We start from the raw sequence: 17,843 nt of genomic DNA, 5'->3' as shown, positions 1-17,843 counted from the left end.
GGGACAGTGTTCAACTGCTCTTGGACAGTTCTCCCAGTATAATATAGGGATGTACCTTGTCTTCCTTTAGTTTCCCCGTATTTCAAAGACCTGTTGTATTAAGCTATTGCAACAGGTATATCATTTCCTCCTGTTGCACACATGTCTCATTTAAAAACTCCTTGTTACAGGTCCTGGAGTCTACTTGAAAGTGCTGTGTGCAAGAATGCACTGCATGTGAGCAGAAGAGGTATTTTCTCAGTTCTCTGCAATATTGCTATAAAGCCTTTATGCCCTTTAAGCTAAAATGGCTGAAACTACATCTTGGTTGAAAGAGCTGTTGAATTGTCTAATGCTGATGCAGTTTGTTCAACAAGTATTATTCAGAAATTGCAGAAGTTGTAGCACGCAGGGGACAGGAGAAGTAATGATGTGGTTTAATTTGTACAAGTATAACTGTTATTCAGTATTATCCAGATTTTTTGTGTGCTGGTTCAGAAAAAGGAGAAAACTACCTGACAGTCAAGCATTTTATTTGTTTCCCTTCTCTTAACAGCATAAAAAATGCAGTATTTTTACTTATATCTAGATAGCCTCAATTTGAAGGAGATCTTAGATGATGATATGCTTGTCTCAGGATGACAACCAGATCTCATCAGTGTTCCCTTTGTTTACAATCAGTAAGCTTTTATAAAAAGTGGACCTAAACTCGTAGCTGTGTAAATACTGTAGGCTCACTGTTTCTAGTATTGCAGTCCCAACACTGACTCTGAATTCCACATTACCTTTAACATAAATTGATGGCTTTCCCTGGGCTCTTTATGGAGACCAGAATAGGCAGGTGGTTGCTTTGCTAGTGTTCAGCTTTACGGTCTGCCATGGTGCACAAGAGCAGAGGTGTTCAAAGAGATTATTGAAAATGTTTGTAGTATTGAAAATACTAGTGCTGTCATCTTGAAATTATAAATTCAGTCTCAAAAAATGTGGGATATAACGCTTTATATCTTCTTGTTACTTGCAATATTTACCAATACAAGCTGCAATATTAGGTACCTCTATTGAAATGCTGTGAAATGTTTCATTTATGAATTTGTGCACTTTGGAACAACAAAACATTGAACTTTTTATGGGAAACTTCATGATTTTTTCAGTTTGATTCAGAATAAAGCTAAATTTGTTTCAACTGACTGTTCAGAAACTCCACTATAATGTTCCTATTTGAGAAGCGTTCAGCCTATTGCTACCTTAATGGTAGTATGCAGAGTCCCAAAGTATGGGGATGTAACAGCTTTCAAATTATTTATTTATTGTAGTGCTATAAAGTATCATAGCAGCCTTCTAAAGTGTAAAATGGAAGCGTTGATCACTGCAGTGGAGTTGTAGGTATACAAAAAGATGATGGACAAAACCCTATGATGTGACTGTAATAATGTAAAGCTTAACCTGATGCTTCTAGAACTTCAGATCACATTAAGAAATAGGAGAAAAATGTTTAAAAAACACATTTTAAAATGAAACTATATTTTATAATGCTGAAGAATATCAAATGATTGTCATAACTTTGCAGTTCAGTATCATGTGACTTGTCCTAATGCGGCTGACCTTTCAGGATGCTTCTACAAAGTAAAACATAAAGTGGATGGTCTCAAGGCCTTGATAAAGCAACTCCAATTTCCGGCTGCTGGAAGGGCTTGGCTCTATTCCCATGGGTATCACAGACACTGAGCACATGGATACCTGCACCAGACAGTGCAAGCTCAGCAACATAATATTCAAAGCAGTTTGAAGACAATGAATGGCATTGATGTTGTGTACTCAAACGAAGTTCAGCAAATACTGAAACCATAAAACGGCAATTTGATAAGTTCAGTCATTCATAAATTGGTCATCGATAGTGGCATTGATGAATGCCACCTGACTAGACATGAGCCTGGGGATCTGGGAGTAATGAGAAAGGTCCAAACACAGCCGCTGACCTTTCTCCCTCCTGGCCCGTGGCAGCAGCCAGCAGTATTTCCTGTCTCGCTCTGTTCCTGCTGCTGCGGAGCAGGAAATCCTGGCTGCCCAGAGGCGAGGGTTAAAAGCCCTCTGAAACATGAAGTGACATGCATGCTCACCCAGCAAATACATAGCAGCTGGGTAAATACATGTAGAGATGAGGCAATAAAAGCCAGTCATTAGGGAAAGTAAATCTGGCTAATGTTAGAAAGCAAATGTAAGGAAGATATAGGTGAGCTGAATGCTGCATAAAAATCTCAGGTTTAGAATGATGCTTGTTGACAAGACAGACTCAGGTATGATACTGACCACTCTATGGGCTTAGAGCATGCTCCCAGGTATACTGGAAGTTTTTTCCTTGACTTGTTTAGGATAGAATTCTGGACTTAGCCTAATTAGGAAAACAAAGCAAATGCAATGTCTCTGCTGCTTAGTTTGCTCCTCATTCTTCTCCCTTCATCCCCACCAAAGCTTTTGAGCTTTGCAGACAGCTTCAGCCAAATTCAAATAAAGTGGAAGTCTCAATATATTAAATTGTAGGTTTTCATTTAAATACCAACCTTGATTTGAGCTGGCAAGACTCATTAAAGCTGAAACCTCACCTCAACCCTTGTTAGTATGGGAGAACCCATGTAATAAAAACCCCAAATGTTAGTTGTGCTGCCACTTCAGATGGTCAGTGTGCTCTGCCTTGTGGTTCTTCTTGGACCCTTAAAATACTTTGAGTGGGTCAGCCACAAGGCAGACCATCCTTTTTTAGTACTGCTGCTCCGGGAAGCACAGAGCAACACTTCCAGTCAGGGTTTGGGGTTTTTTATTAAGATTTTTTTTTTTTTTAACAAATGAAGGTTTTGTCTTTATTCATGCTTGTAACTATGTTATGCCCAAGTTCTCGGTTGTGCTCAGCTTTATAGTTTAGCTTATTCTAGTACAGGATCATGAAGAACAGAAGCTGTTGGCTTCCTTGAGATGGTATTGGAGCTCAGTTTATATGTGCAGAAGTGCCTGAAATAGATTGTAGCTGGTAGCTGCCTCCTTAAGAGGGGAGATCCCTTTAAAGCATCGCATTAAAAACAGACTGCGGGGAACAAGAACAAGCTGTGAAAAGGGGTTGGGAGAGAGCCAAGGGGAAAGAAGTGATGTTGGAAGAAGACAGCAATAAGCAGGGTCTGTATGTGTGTTAACAAAGTTCTGGCCATTCTCCTGATGAAGAGTTGCTCTAGTTTTACAAGTGCGGAGTCCTTTCGTGTTGTTACCCAGTGTGTGGTTGAGGAAGCAGTTTACTGGTTTAGATGGAGGAGATGAGTGACTGCTGCCCAAGGGGCAGTGGAGAAAGGCTTTCGAGAAGACTTTTACTCATCTGCGGTGTGAAGGTTAGCACTGCAACCTGGAGTGCAGAGGCTGTCCATCTGCAAAGCTTCAGCAGGCAGCACAGCCCTTCAGCACGCTTAATAAAAACTTCTTTGTACAACTTCACCTGTCTGCTGCATGACTTATTGCTAATGAAATAGGGACCAGGAAGCAAAGAGAATTGCTAACGGGGAAAACAGAGCAAGGGCAGTGCAAGCCAGTGTCTTGTGTGTATGGCTAAATTGCACTGAAATGAACATCTGGCAGCAACAGCCAGGCAGAAGGGACCTGGTTGCTATAGAGAAATGATAAATTTAGGATGGTAACAAATCTGCTGCCTTGGTTACAATTTAGTACTTTTATAAGGCTGATGAGAGGAAATCACTATCTCTTCATTTGTAGCACTGTGTGCCGCTCTGCGGACATGAATAAAACATGACATTATTTCCTGTTCTTTTCAGTAGCTGATGTAAGACTCCCCTACGTAGCTGGGCTTGGGTAGTCTGTTCAGGTGTTTACAGCTGAGCATTTGTGGGCTGGCCTGCTCAGCTGTGCTACAGTGCTTTGGGTCCTTCCATGTGACCCCCATCACAGCAGGATTTACATTACCAAACTCAAAATGATCCTTTTTGCTGTTGCAGAAAGGATAGGCTCCATGTCTGCACCTTCAAAAAAATGGTAGAAGAGCAAAAATGTTGCTTTAGTTTTCTTTTGTTTGTTTTAAAACCACATGCTGATATGCTACAGCTGCAGGCCAGTCAGCACACACCAAAGTTAAAGCAGCTGCGAGGGGTAGGGATCCTTGTGATGAATGATGTATTTGTAATGAGTTACACAATTGCAGAGACACTATAGCAATTGGAAAGACCTTCAGCAGCCAGAGCACAAAAACTTACTGCTGAAGTTAAATGCGAATTCCCTTCACAGGGAGCTGGCGGGTTGTATAAACATGGGAACTGGTGTCTAGGAGTAATAGTGCTTGCACCCATCGGCCTCTGTGTGTGGAGCTGTGCGTTTGGGGCTGACGCTTAGCATCTTGAGTCGTAACTGATGTTATTCTCCTGTGAGTCTGAATGGTGGGATTTGCTCATCGCTTGCAAATAAGCTCTTCAGAAACAAAATGGTTGTGTGTGCTGACTTCCCGGGAAGCTGGCTGGGGAGTTGCGTGCCGAGACAGCAGAGGTTTGCTGGTGTCCCACCGGGCTGGGCTGCGTCGGTGTTTAGAGCGGAGAGCTTCGCCGCCCCTCAAGGGCTCTGTTTGTTCTCTGCGTTTGCAAATGCCTGCGTTTTATTCCAGACAGACTTTTCTTGCTCTGGCTGCCTATTCTGGTCCTGAGAGAGACAGCTTTGTCCTTCACACGGTTTCCAGCCCTGCCCGAGCAAATCTCACCTGCCTTAGCCACATGGTGTGTGGGCACATGCACCTCATCAGCCCTAGCAGCCCACGAGGGAAGGGTCTTGTCTCTGGGGCGGGAATATTTAAGCAAAAGAGAAAGTCAAACTGCTCTCAGGGCTGCCCATTTGCAAGACCATGGTGGGCACTTTCCCTGCTGCAAGGACTCAACCTAATTCCCCCTCCTCCTCAGTGATACTAGTGGGCTCAGCTGTGGTTTTGGGCCAGGTGAGGAGGAGATTGGTGCAGCTGGAGGGAGGCAGGGTCAGCCCTCACCCAGCCCCTTCTCTCCGGCCACAGCAGGTCTGCCTGTGGGGGTGGCTGTCTCTGTCCCAGGTGTGTGGTGAAGTGGGGCTGCAGACCCTGCTGTGGCTGCTCCCCACACAGCAAAATGGCTGACCAGAGCAGGCAGAGGCTGGCAGGACGCTCCCTGTTGAGGTAAGAGGATATGCTTGTGGGGACGCTGGTGATTTTAATGCCTCCCTGGCTGCCTGCTGATAGTAATGTGATGGCTGGTATGGGTTCGGGAGGGAGAGATAGGCAGTGGGGCTGCCCTTGGCTGGATGAGGTGCCCTGAGGAGGCCCTGCGTTCAGAGAGGCTTGGAGGAGACAGCAGAGCAGCAAAGGTTTCCCTCCCTGGGCCAAAATGGAGCTGCATGAGGTGCCCTCAGAGACAGGCCCTCAGAGAAGGGCTGGGAGAGTCAGGTCTTCCCTGGAGAGCTTAGGAGAGCATGTGGCTGTGCAGAGTCTGGCTCCCCTCAAGGTGTATCTGTGTGTCCATGGGTTCCTCCTGGCTTTTGCTTGTTTCAGGCCTGTTGAGGCAAGGTTTGAATGCGAGACCTGTGAGTTTCGAAAGACTTAAGGGGGCTAATTCATTTCTGTGCAGTTGTATTAGTTGCTTATGATAACCATTCTGCAAACCATGTTCTGCCCTTGTTTATGAGCAGCCAAGCTGCGTGTATCCAACCTGACTTTGCTAATGGATCCCTTTTTTGTGTGTTGAATGAATGTGAGGTTAGCAGCTGCTCAGCTGTGGAGCAGGGACGTTAATTGTTACTTGCCTTTGAGCTCTGAAATCACTTGGTAATTTCTAGAAGAAAGAAGTATAATCTAAATTTTGCTTGGTATGCTAAGGCTTCTGAAAGCAGGAGTCTTCTGTGGTGCCACTGTAGGTCACCTGTGTATTACATGCTCTGTGTTTGGCCTTTAAAACACCCGTCTCTTGTTTGCCATTTCCGTTGCTTTTGAAACGTGGCTGTGAAATGTTGATGCATGTGCTTACACTTTTTGATGTGAAGAATGGCTGCATTTCAATCTGTGCTGCTTTTTCAAAACAATACGTATTGGAAACACCCCCCCCACCCCCCAACATTCCTATACAAGCCACAACTGAATTTGCTCTTAACCACTGTACTACAGTGGCTTGGGTATAACCTGCCTGTAAAACTCCCCAGCTGCTCCCGCTCTTTTCCTGTCAGAAGGCTGGCCATAGAATAAATTAAGAGTACATAACTGAAACCAAGATGTGAAATTAAACTTTTATTAAAGTAAATCAGGTTCTGGATTTATTTTAAAGAGTGAGGCAATAAAAGTGAACATATAAAAAAATGCAATTTAAAATAATGTATATTCTTTTTATGTCATTTCTCTGTTTTCCATTTTATTGGTACAACTGAGTTGCATACCTGTGTTTTTCTAGCTGCGACAGTGGCTTGTGTGTTTGATGCCTTCTGCTTTTGGGATGCCATGGAAAGAGAAGGGGGAATACAGTGTAAACCGCAGAGAGCTCATTACAGCTCCCCAGTTGGCCACCATTTGGCACTAGCGCAACATCGGGTTGCCCAGAGGTCTCCTTATTTTACCTAAGGGGAGGAAGCTTCTGGCTTCTGCCCCACCATGGGGTGTCCTGCTGCCCCCAGGGCTCCCTAGCCCTCATGAGGAGGCGCCTGCCTGTGCTGCAGAGCCTCCACTGTTGTCCTGCAGATTGGCAGAGACCCATCCCCATGTGAGTGCTTTGCACGTGGCATGGCGCAAGGGGGAGAAGGGATGACTGGGTGAGCAAGGATACTGTCTGCAGGCATCCAGGCTGTTTAACTATTAATTAGCTATTATTATTTAGCTATTGAGGCTCAATGTCCAGAGCATCATTTCTCTGTACTTCAAGAGAGCAGAAGTGAAATACTGGATTCTATTAAATTGCATTACCTGTGGAAATAATTTATGTGTATTATTTGAGTTCACTGAAGGTAAAAGAGAGGGTCTTCCCTTTTGCCTCAGGATCTGCTGGGATAAGGAGGGAGAACCTTTGTTTCTTTTCTGGATTATTCTGAATGAATTATCTTTGCACTGAAGAAACTCTAATACCTGTAAAAGAGCATTTCCCCAGGGTGCTCTGTGAGGAAGGCTGTAGGATGGGGGAGGCAGGCATGTTAAGTGGGCAAGGTGCATCTTGTTCCCAAAAGGGATGTTGTGTTTGCCATGGATGCAAAAGGAGGAATCACCTGAGTGGAATAGAAAAATGACATTAGAAAAAGTATTTAGCTCTGCTTGTGTAGTTTGGTCATTCTCTCTCTCCATCCCATTTGTTTGCAGAACTGTGGTCTCAGTCCTGCAACTACCAAGCCCCTTTGATTACCATTGTTTTTGAAGGCACACTAATTGTAACGGATCAAGACCACATCTCACAATCGGTCCAAAATGCTGCTCTGCATCTATAGTGGTGCCATCCACAGGTGGCTGGTGAGGTTAGTCACCTCTTTCATAGGTACTATAGTTGCTTTCCAGCACAAAAATGAATTTTTCACCTGTTGCACCTGTAAATTGCCTTGTTTCTATGGAGTGTTGGCTAGCAATGACTGCAGGGACAATACATATTAAGGTAGCAGGACAGGCTTGCTCAGTGTGGATACAATACTACATGCTGCTTCTGAATTTCTTGTGCAGGTTACATCAGCAGCAACAATTTCTATGTTTCTGCTGGCTGCTTTCTTTTTTTGGATGATAGGGACATAACTGGGTCTGCACTGGCAAAGTTGTTTTCATGGAGGGCAACATCTTCCTCTAGCATTGGTGCTGGTATTTGATAAATTCATAGAAAAGAATTCATCTTTTTCACCCAGTTTATAAAGGTAGAGGGAAACAGTTTAGATTATTTCAACCATACAAAAGGTGAGATGTATAGTCAAGTGTCCTGAGCCAGAACTTTCCACTCTGGAGCACTCGATTCATTAGCTGGAAAATGAACCTAGAGCAGATCTATGCTTGTGCTTCCTGTTGCTCCCCATGTAGACCCTTCTTTTCTCAAATCTGGGGTAAGCTGCATACTTAATGGTGGCCTTAACTCACACCAAGGTAGTCTACATGGAGAATTAATACATATTAGCTTCAGTAATGCAGCCATCATGTTGCTCATTCATCCTCTTAGTTTACTAGACATAATTAATGTGTCTGAGTGGATAAAATGCTAAATTATCTATCCTGGGGCTATTGTTTCTCAAAAATTGCACATTCAAGCAGTAGCCTACTTAGCTGATGATCCCCTCTGGCATTTGGGAATGGGCAAGGTTATTATTTTGGCAACAGGATCCCATTCTTCCCTGCCCCATCACCCTCTGGCCCTTCTTCTTTGGGACCAGAGGGAAAGGCTTTGTCTGCTGCAATGCCGGGGCAGAACAGAGGGGGCTTAAAGCTCTTGCGGTTTCTCTGCTGTTACCAGTGTATTGCCATCTGGAAATCACTGAGGGAGCCTGTTAATTCAATTTTATTACTGTATATTTTAAAGACTGTCAGAGAAGCCCAGGACTGTGGGACAGGTCTTCATTTTAGTTTAGTCTAAATCAAAATAAATAATTAAAATCTTCATGAAGATGTACAGGCGCTGTGAGATACGTATCCAACCTGACATGATGGAAAAAATAAACTAATGATGTTTTATAGTCTCATGAAAAAAATATTTACTTACCTCATATGACTGTGCCAATGAAGTTTTAAATGGATTAAAAGTGGAGACAGATGCCAATGTTCATACCAATCACTTTGCGTATGAAAAAACCCTAAGAAGTAAACACAATTATCCCAAATATAAGCACACCAGATGCGATTTAAATGCATTAATGTCTGGTGCAACATGTACCTGTTTCTCTTCTAAGACCAAGCAAGGTTTGCTGTAAATTTGGGAAGCCCCTTGAGATGGTTGAGGAAAAATGGTACAAATGTACATTGGGTAAGATCTTGGACCAGAATATGCAATTCAGGAATTCAACTAAGCTTGAAATTAGGCTATTTTGGCCTGTGCAGTTATGTTTTTAAAGACACATCTGACATAGCAGTGGGTGTTAAAGTTTTGTTCACCAAAAAGACAGGCACTTGCAAACCAGGCACGTGAACCCAGCGGAATGGAGCTGAATGCTATGGTGACTGCAGGTACATTTAAGGGTTCAAGTGTTTTAAAAGTTTCCCCAGGAAGTAGAAATGCCTAGGAGAATTGAGGGACACAAGCAAGTCCTCTACCTAGCACAGTATACACACAGTCTACGCAGAAACAACCAGTTTTGGTTGTATATGTGTTTCTTAGAGGAGGAATTACTTTTAGTACAGAGCTGCACTTCCGCAGTGATTTGCATACCCTACTGAAAAAGGCCAGGTTGGTAGCTCTGACATAGGAATCTTAGGACTAAAAACTTTACCACCTGGATAGCTCCATAGCGAAAACATCCGTTTCAGCTATACGGCAGCTGCCAACCCACCCCCAGTGCAGGCAGTGAGGAGGCTGCTGAGGGCTCAGGGTGGCTAAGCCGGGCGGAGTTCCCACGTGTGTGCAAACATACACATGCGAGCATAAAATGGAGCATGTGGTAGATGGTGCCGAGCTGGGGGGTTTTGAGGATGGAACGGTTCACAAGAAAGATGGAGAACTCTAAAAATTGCCAATTCAACACATTTGTGGTACTGATCCCCATACAAGCTTGTATCTCGCCTTGAGGTGTGTTCAGCACTGTGAGCCTTTCTCCCACAGACTACAGAAATAACTAATGAGTTTCCATATGGCAACAATTCTCAATGGCTCTGAGAAAGGACCCCTGGCACTCTGCCACGTCCTTACTGAGGACTGGCAAAGTCCTGCAGTCTGTAGTGCACTGCCTTTCCTGGTTTTTTTCCTGGGTGACAAACTGGTGGTACATTAAGGGGCTGTTTAAAATGTTTACTTTTTGTCTTGAACTTGGTCTCTTGCAGAAGTGAATACCTGATGTGCAAATGTCAAAAATGTACAAATCAAAAAATGGGAAGGGATGTGGCCTGGGCATCATGAATGAGACTGGACAACTGCCTTCAGAGGGGCTGGGATTTGCCATAAGACAGAGATGAGAAACACCGCTGAGAAACATAGAGATACTGACCGTGAGCTGACCTTGAACTTCAAATGAGCTAAGCTGCTCTCAGCAGCGTACTTGGGAGTGAGCATATCTCAGCTCTCTGGGTCTTCTCTGCATCTTAGTTCTGGCTGGGAAAGACCACTATATTTGATTTATATCTGGGTTGAGTTTTTCCTAAGTCAACACACTTTTGAGAAGGATTTTTTTTTTTCCCCCTAACCTGTTTATTTTATTTAATTGAGATCTGCAAACTAGCTTGTAAAACAATGTGAAAAAATTGCCTGATGTATTCCTGCCCATGGGAGACCTGTAGTTGGTTTTTAGCTTTTTATTTTCGGCTTTGAAAATACCTGAGCAGCCATGAGTGTGATCAAGGTCAACTGCAAAATGACTGCTTTCAGAGAAGGGTGCTGACCAGGGCTCAGCAAGAGTAGGAGGTGTGAGCGCTGCCAGGTGATACAAATGTATTGTGAAAAGACTGGCAATGCTTATGAACTTCTACTTTTTTTTTAACCTCTTTCTTTCCCTGAAAACAAACAAAACCCACAACCAAAAATAAAGAATGTAAACCAGAAGCACAACAAGATCCATCAGTGTATGTCAAATTAACACAGTAAGCAGTGACTGGAGCAAAGTGCTGCCTGGTGGGCTCTGGGTCAGGCCTATAAGTCAATGCAGTGGGCATTCAGGGTGGTGTATGAGCCTCTTAGTCACTCCCCTCCTTCATGTGCATTTTTCTAATTGACCGCCCTGGACTACAGTGGATGTTTTTGGCCCCTTTTCCAGGCATGCCCATTACCAAAAGTGCTATGTGACTGTGCAGTTTGGTCTATTTTTTTTTCCTGAGCAACTTCCAGAAAAACTCCAACCTTTTTATCATTCGGACCTGTAGTAAAAGCTGTCTACACACTCACTGGCAGAGTGAGCAATCCCATGTCCGGGTGCTTAAGGTAAGCACTCACTGACTGATAAAGCTGCTGCTGTCTCCTACCAGCCATGCTGGAATGACATGCTGAAGAAGGAAGCCTCTGTCTCCTCTGACTTTTCCAGCACTAGACAAAAGCATTCTGAAAATACAATAAATCTTTATTGAACTCTAGATCAAAGATCACCTTATGACTGCAAAGAAAGTTAACTCTCCCCTTAAAGCCAGGTGGTGCAGGTTTGAATGCTAAGAAAGATGTTGAGAAAGAAATGGACCATGGAGTATTGGCTTAGAGCTGTTGGACTTCTCTGTTCTTAAAAAGCACTTGCAATTGCTGCCATGCAGCTGACAAAGATCAGTCTAATGTTATTTCGGTTTTCTGAAATGAGTTTAAGGTGTTCAACACAAAAGTTTTAATCACAATTAGCAAGCTTTTTAAACTTTTTTTTTATTTGAGTAAATGCCTTTCAAAGTTGTTGTCTTCATTTTCCCATTGCTTGCATACTGTACAGCAGTCATAACATCTCATAGGAAAAACTGAGCAACCTGGTCACCACTTAGGTCAGTGTACCCTAGAAAAGTACCAGCCGGGGTTGGCAAGTTTCTTCCCTCAGTTCTTTCACCTGTGTCTGTCATGATCAGGAGAAACCTTGGTCAGAGAAGGAAGATTCCCGGTTCATTTAACCTTTGGGCTTTCCGGAGGTGTAACAACAGGAGTATTTATTACTGCTGTTCATTTTTAATGGCCGCACTAAAGGCCAGCAGCTCTTCAAATGTTTGGTGGGCCCCCAGCCCAGCCATGAGTAATGAACTGTCTGTGACAAACTCTGATGTTAATTCAGCCCACACAGAGCAGTTCACTATAAACATGAATCCGCTGGCTTCCCTTTTGACAGTTATCTTTCTCTTTCTTGTGGATTGAGCCAAAGTATCTGCTCCAAAGATCCCAAACTGTAAGACAATCAAAGTCTCATTACAAACACTGCAGTTCAGGACCATCCCTTAATCACTGCTGGCCTGGCCAAGAATTAAGGGGGCATCCACAAGGTGCAAGGCAGCAACATCAGGAAGGATGGTTCTCTTTCCCAGGTGTTTTCCAAAAGCTTCAGTTGAAAAGAACTATCCCATTGGGTTGCCCCCCTCTCCCTGTCACGGGTGGCAGGATGTCACCTCTATTGAGAAGTCCTTCAGCCTCACTGTGGTCGCTTCGAGGTTTGTTCTCCCACCGTACTGCAGTCCCGCTGCCAGCAAGGCACACAGCCCCCAAGGGGTTTCCTCTCACAGGAAATTGCCCTTCCCACAGAAAAGCACAGGTCCAAGTTGAGCAGCTTAATTGGCTTTGAAACAAGGACTATCCATCAGTTTTTCCAGACTGACCCTTCTGAAGTTTCGGGATGCCTTCCTCACTTCATGCTACTATTTATTTATTTATCTACCTATTTATTTAGATAATTGAGTCCCACTCCTGTTAGCTACTCTGATTTACCTTTTGGTCATTTGTTGGGTTTAGCGTGTTTTTTGTGTTGTTTTATGTGAAAATATAATTCTTTCTGTGGGTGCTGGGTTAGAGTTATGAGGTGTTAATGGGCCCTGGCAGAGCAATCACGCATCCTGGAGCGTGTTAGGGTTTGCGCTGGGCCTTTATTTCATTCTCTCTCCACGACAGCTTGAATATGTGTTCGTTTGCTGTTTTGCTTTACCTCTGTCTCACCACTTTTGCTGGCTTTTGTTTCTGTTCTGCCAGGCTGAGAAGTTTAGCAGGACTTCTGCCTTGCAAAAATACAGCCATGTGGAGTCCTGAAGCAGTGTTGTTGGTATTTTGCTGGTAGATGTTGTGTTTCAGTGAGCAGAATCCTGGTCCTAACTTTGTGGTCTATTTGAATTTGTTAACACCAATAGATTTTACTGTTCCTTTGTTCCTTCTCGAGCTGCTTCTGCAAATCAGGAGGATTTGCTCAAAGTGGAACGTGCTTGGGCTGTCCATACTTTGCACTTTGTTCTGATCTGTATTGTAACTTTCTGTGATCTATGGCCCCAGGCACAAGGAACTGGCAAGGAAGTGCCTGAAATAGTGGTTTGGCTGCAGATACCTAGTTTAGAGTTCTGTTTCTCTATTAATCTGTATTACAGACAATAGGCCTGATCGGTGCGGCTTTGATTTAGTGACCCAAAATGTATGCCAGCTGAGAATCTGGCCCACTGTCTTATTTATAACTGAGATAAAATTTGCAGAGAGGTAATATTTTTAATTAGATTCCCTTGATTTTTCTGAGGAGGAAAAAAACCGAAAAGAAGTTTTGGGGCATGCAAGTCCCTTTCAGGGTGAAGCATCTTTGTGAGGATGTCGCAGAAATTGTTATTACAGTCTATCCACAACAAGAAGACTTTCATGTGCATGGGGGTCCTGGGTCCTGCACTCTTCCCTGCACTGAGCCCTCCTCTTTTGCCTTAGTTGTCTTACCTGAGGAATAGAAGGCTTGTGGTCATCTCTCCCCAGATCTGACAGTCTCCCGTGCAGCTGACTCTATTTCTTCCTAGAGCTGGTCTGTTCATCAGGGTTGGTGTGGGACCTGGCCATGACAAACAACTATTAACTACATCCTCTTGACATGGGACTTGAGAAGCAGATGACCGGGACTGAGTGGGCAGTGCCAGGTCCCCCTTCCGTGGGCCTGGGTTCAGTCGTGGTGGCACCACAGAGAGCTTTCCCTGAGGGCATGGTTAGGTGAGGTGAGGGCTGTTGTCCCTTTTCTCCAGACAGACCGAACTGCCAGGTCGGTGTGTGTGAACACCAGGTGTAGGGGTGTGATTCTGGCTGCAAGCCCAGCCAGTGTGTTCAGACCCCCATGAAGCAGAGGTGGCAACACCACCTTTCAATGCTTGTGTACACCGGGTGCTCAGAGTCCCATGTGTAAAGCAGGACTTTCCTAAACCCCCTTGAGCAAGGAAGCAACTTCCTCAGTTCCCCCAAGAGCAAGAGAAACCAATGCCTTGTCTGGGATCCTCACTGGCTGCTGCCAGCGGGTGTCCCAGCTGTGCCTGGGCCAGGCCCTGGCTCTGCTGAAGATTTACCACCCGGTCTGTCAGCATGAACGTGTCCCACCTTCTTTATTTCTGACACCCTGGTGGGGTTTGCTGCAGAGGCCACACTTGGATGTCTTCTCCAGACTGGCTGAGATTGTAATAGGTGAAATGGTGGAGGGAGCTCAGACTCAAACACAGGGGGTATAAGGTATAACAGAAGGAATAAATCTTTGTCTCCCCTTCCTGGCCAGATGCACCGTAAGCCTGACAGACTTATGATTTTATATGGAGAGCAACATATGCTACAGTTTTTATTTCTCTAGCCATTAATCAAAAGGTATTTTGTATAAACAACATAATTGCCAGCTCTGGCCAGCATGGGTGGGCTGACAGAAAGGCTTTGCAGTTCTCTACAGCACAGATAAGCATTGCCAGACACTAGCCCTGGTAGCCAGCAGCAGCTGCAAGGACCATACGCCAGCGCGGTGTGGCCGCAGACCGGGCTCCAGCCTCAGCACTGTCTGGGCTGGGCAAAGCTAGAGCAGTGTAATGCTGCTAGGACTGAGAATATTAGTGTTTCAGCAGAGATAAACCCTCTTCCATCTGTCTGGCTTTTTGTCTTCTTCATGAGTTATAGCCTGGGTTATATCTGCTCATTTTGTTGTGATACCAAACCTGTTATTTTTCTTTTTGTAGTTGTGCCAAAGAAGCTAAAACTGCAGACATGACAGCTTAGCGCATGTTAGCAGGCGACTTCTTGCCCACAACCCAAAATATGTCTGGAAAGTAGAAACACTAGGAGGGCTTTCCCTTAGTGCAGGGGGCCAGGTGGTGACAGGAGCCAAGCACTGGGTGCATGTTCAGGCACAGAGGTGCCTGCTGGCAGTGAGCTGGGAGGGGAGTGATGGTCTTGGAAGCCTCTTTATGGGTCTTCAGAAAACCAAGCCATGGGTCCTTTCCGCCTCGTGAATTTTTGGGAGAGGAATGGCCGCACAGCGCCATGCTGCTGCATGGATGCTCAAGCACCTTTCGCTGGAGGCCAGGGAGCTTTCAGGCTCTGCAGGGGTGCCTGCTGTGAGTAGACTGTGCTCGGACAGCTTCTGGGGAGCTGACAAGAGAGGACAGCAAAGCTTCACAGCATAAGAGTTATTTCTTGACAGGAAAACGTTTCATTGTCCAGTTTTATGCTTCTGTTTGGCGTGATGGTCATTTGTCTCAGAGGACTCTTTCCAGGCTACTGATGCCAGGTGATGTGAAGCTGCAGCCAGGCCAGGACTCTGGTGCCAAGGTGGTTTTGAATAGCAGCCAGCATGATCAAGAAGTGCCAGGGTGATAATAAAATGCTGCTTCTGAAGGCACTTCCAGGAATTAGCAATCTATTTTAATTTTAAGAAATCTGACAGTTTTGTAAGGGTAATTTCTAGAGTGCTGGGATAGATCTACCAAAGAGTAAATGCTCTGATTCTCTTCTTCTGGAAATATTCTTTGAGGAATTTAAAATACTAAACTTATGGTAGGGTTAATGCACAGATGACATCAGAAACTAACACCCGTATTACAGTGACAAAAATCATGCATCTTTGTTATCGCTATTTGCATCTACTGGGAAGGATCCCATCAACTACAGATTATCTCTCAACTCCTGTCGTTACCAAAAGCCCATCAGTGGCAAATGAGGCCAACGTGAGATGTGAAATATGCCACTGGGTCAGCAATCCTCCCCCACCTAGTCTGTTTTGGGAGTGGTGGTTCTGCTACATTTAATTTCCCTAGAAATCATTAAAAAAAGTGGGACAAAGGGAAATTAAATCAGGTGTACAAATTGCTCCAACAGCACTTGCATGTTTTCTGCTTAACTTGGGCAATTTTAAATGGTTACAGAAAGTTTCAAGTGTACCAAGAGAGATCAGCCCCAAGTAGCAAATCTTGATGCCCCAGCACTTGAAGATTTTTAGATCTGGAATTTTGATTTAGCCAATTCTAGAAGCAAATTCCTTCCTTCAAATCTTGCTCTGGAGCCAGGTTTGCATTCCTCACTATCTCAAAATTTAGTGCTGGTTACTTTGTGGTGAAAGCAGATTTATATTTTGCTGGTCTTGAAGTGACTGATTTGCTGAACATCAGATGATAGAATTTGCTATAACAAACCATTGGATCGATGATCTAACACGCAAGTATGCTGTTACTGACAACATGTGATGATTCAAAGGCAACAAACATATCTTGCTGTGCCATATCTTAGGGGAATAATTTCTTCCTGACACTTCTAGTGATCATCTTACACCATGAAGCATGAGATTTGATTACTGATACTTTAGCATGCATAACTACAAAGGTTGTTATTTTTAATGGAGTGGACAGCGTGTCTCACGAGAGTTATAAACACATCGTGTGTGTCTGAAATGTGATTGCTGTGATGTGGCTGATTCTAATACAGAAGGCTTTGCACAATTAGATTAGCTGATGAAAACACAGCATTGCTCAACAGATCAGCGGGATTCAGTTAACATTTGTTATGAAGTGTGTATTAAGGCAGTTATTTTTCCCCTCAGTAATATGTCTATCTTGAGTAGCAGCAATTTCTACTTAGAATGCCAAGCTTGGTAGCAGCAGCATGGAGTTGGATGTAGCAGAAACGTCAGTTTCGTGTGTCTTGAAGTGAGAATTGCAGTGACAGGCACTGTGATTTGGAGTGACCCATCAATTAAGTAATGAATTCTCCATCACCTTTTTGGCCCTCTCACCCGTGGTGGTAATTTTGGCCGACTACCTTGCAAATCAGAAGGAGTGATCTTCTGAGAACATCATCTCATGCTATTTATGACTACTCCTTCAAAAGCCAGTATGAGCTGGCTTAAATCTTTGATGCACAGGTGTTTCAGAAGTAGCAACATGCTAAAATCTCACACACTGCCTTAGGAATTTTCTAGTTTGCGTGTATGAATTGTACAAATGCCCTGTCTCAGGTTAAATAACTGGGCTTATTCTAGGCTCAAAGGCTGCACAAGAAGTAACCTTTCTCTGGTTGTGTTTCATTTGATTCTGGTCTCACATGAAATAAGAGCTAAAATAACTGCACAATGGGCCATTAGCACAAGCTAAACCTATTTTTCTCATATTGTTTATGAATGATTTCCGAGCACAGGCTGTGTGGGATTTGCTGCCGAGCTGTGCTCTCTACACAGGACGACAGTAAAGGTGAGCATTTTTGTCACCTCTGGTCCTATGCCTCGTTCTGTACTTCGACTCCCCAGAGTGATCAATTTCAGGCTATTTACAGCCTGAGTGCTGGATTTACACCCTATCTGGTCTGCCCTGCACATAAAGGTGCACTGCATCAGGACATGCTTTTGTGATTAGACTTAGTGTTTTCATAGTGGATTGTTTCTCTGAAGCCACTGTTCCTGTTACTGGATGAATGCTTTTTCCTCTTGCATGATAACAGCATTGAAAACTCCATATAGGGCTATATAGGTGGTGTGTGTATACATATATGGCTATATAGGCTATACAGTCTCGATATAGGGCTATGTTTTGACAGATATGTGACTAAATTCTGTCTTCCCTTATTTCAAGATATAAGCAACTTTTAAGTGATGCCAAACATTTGACTTACTCTGCGTAAGCTGATGAATGCATAACACAGAAACCAGGAAAACTAAGTTCTTGTTAACACTGATGCTTCAAAAACTGGGAAGGCTGCCTCTTGGCGATGCTCTCTGTTTCAAATGAGCTTTTGAGTTTCTAAGTGGCACTTTAAGATAACAGATAAGCCCAAAGAATATGGTGAGACCTCTACTAA

This window comes from Eurypyga helias, unplaced genomic scaffold, assembly GCF_000690775.1.
Source record: "Eurypyga helias isolate BGI_N326 unplaced genomic scaffold, ASM69077v1 scaffold13477, whole genome shotgun sequence".
NCBI lineage: Eukaryota > Metazoa > Chordata > Aves > Eurypygiformes > Eurypygidae > Eurypyga > Eurypyga helias.
This window is presented reverse-complemented; position numbering follows the sequence as displayed.